Source organism: Pan troglodytes, chromosome 8 (genome assembly GCF_028858775.2).
Source record: "Pan troglodytes isolate AG18354 chromosome 8, NHGRI_mPanTro3-v2.0_pri, whole genome shotgun sequence".
In the NCBI taxonomy this organism is placed as follows: Eukaryota; Metazoa; Chordata; class Mammalia; order Primates; family Hominidae; genus Pan; species Pan troglodytes.
The window spans coordinates 121,352,681-121,354,441 of record NC_072406.2 but is presented as its reverse complement, the minus strand read 5'-3'; the positions used below and the strand labels follow the sequence as shown (position 1 = coordinate 121,354,441).

General features: G+C 39.3%; 1 non-coding gene across 1 annotated transcript; it reads right to left on the bottom strand.

Moving 5' to 3' along the window:
* Positions 1-769: 769 nt before the first annotated feature.
* On the bottom strand, positions 770-877 carry LOC112204627 (U6 spliceosomal RNA). Its single transcript, XR_002938301.1, has one exon. It is a non-coding gene; the product is annotated as a U6 spliceosomal RNA (small nuclear RNA).
* Positions 878-1,761: the final 884 nt, after the last annotated feature.

Below are 1,761 nucleotides of genomic sequence, written 5' to 3'. Positions count from 1 at the left end.
CCATTCATATTTATTTCTTTGTGATGTAAAATTTAATAGGAGAAAATGTATGAAGAATATGAAGAAATCATACACAAGAACTAGTTGTTGGGGGTGTAGGGGAGATAATCATACACAATAATGTTATGTCAAGAAAGACTTCCCAAGAGTCAGCTCCTTTCTATGATGGAATGAGCTCCCAGGAGATACAATAGGAGGCCAATCACTTGAATTATTTAAAACTCAACTGGACAAAGTCATCAAAGATGTGCTACCAGGAAGGCCCAGCCTCAGCCATATAGGAATGAAGAAAATGGTCCTAACAGGATTTTTCTCTTCTCAGCTCAGTTTTTCTCTAGGCTAAATTCTGTAACTCCTGCTGAAATCAGCTCTATCTATAGTCAGCAAGTTTCACTACTGTGGTAAAATTCATCAGAAATTAGAACAAAATAAGGGTAGGAGATATTAGGGATGCCCTTCTCAAGGAAAAGCCTGTTCTTGTTGATGAAACATTGAACTTGATATCGAAGGAGCTCAGTTCTTACTCCAGGCCAGCTCCTGATTATGGGATAAGAAAGGAAAGTTATTCTGCTACTTCATGACAAAATGTCCTGGTTATACATTACTTCCAGAAGTGTCTGAGTAAATGAGTAAAGCACTACAGCTTTCTCCCTGCAAAATCTTTGTTTCCCCAATATACATTTATGACATTTATACTAAGATCCACTTATTTTTATTTTGAATATACTATCCTTGCAGTGCATTTTAGGAGTCTTTCTTATTTTTTTTTAAATTTGTGGACTGCTTCATGAATTTTCCTGTCATCTTTGCTCAGGGGCAAATGCTGATCTTCTCTGTATTGTTCCAATTTTAGTATATGTGCTGTCTAAGTGAACACCAGAAATCTTTTAACAGAAAGTGTGTGGAATGTAAATATTGCTACTTTGGAACAGACCAATGTCCTTGCTGCCTAGCACTGTAGGACTTATGGAAAGCTGTTGCTGTTTACAGTGATGATGTCACCAGACATCATCAAAGTTTGATTCTCCTCAAACTTTGATAGAAACCCACTTGATTCTATAAACCAACAGAACTTTCTACATGGGATGCATACTTTATAATTTTTTTCACAAGTATCCTTTTATTTAATCTTTGATTTGGGTATTATTAAGATTGTTTTACAGATAAAAATCCTAGAGCTGACAAGGGGAAAACTAATTTGCTCAGTGACCCAGAGCTAGCAAGTGGTAGAGTGGGAACACAGTCTGTCTCCAAAGCCCTATAGCCTTCTCATTTTACCACCCTGTGCTTCCTAACCCTTTTCCAGGCCTCAGCCTAGCAATCTACAGATGATGAACCTCCCTACCCTCTCTATATATGTAGCCAAATTGACCACATACAATGTTGCAGTCAGTCTCAAAAGCTGCTTCTTTGAATGTAATTTTTCATTCTCCGGGAAAGAAATGCAAATTTCTTTGGATTGTATACCTCTCGGTTGAAGAAATTAGCCCTTTTCCTGATCAGCCAAGAATCGGATCCATTCTGCCTCCTCTCTTTGCAGATCCCTCTTCCCCTAGCCTCCTGATACAAGCTCATCCACCCAACCAGGCCAGGACACCTGAGTGATTCCCCGGGCTTTGAGAACACAGCTTGTTGGGGCAACAACTTACTCTGGACTAGGTTTGACAGGAAGACCAATTTATTTGTGCCCTCACTTTGACATAGTAAAGAGCCTGCTGTCTTTTGCAACTGACTGGATCCCTTGACCAATTCCGAGGGACC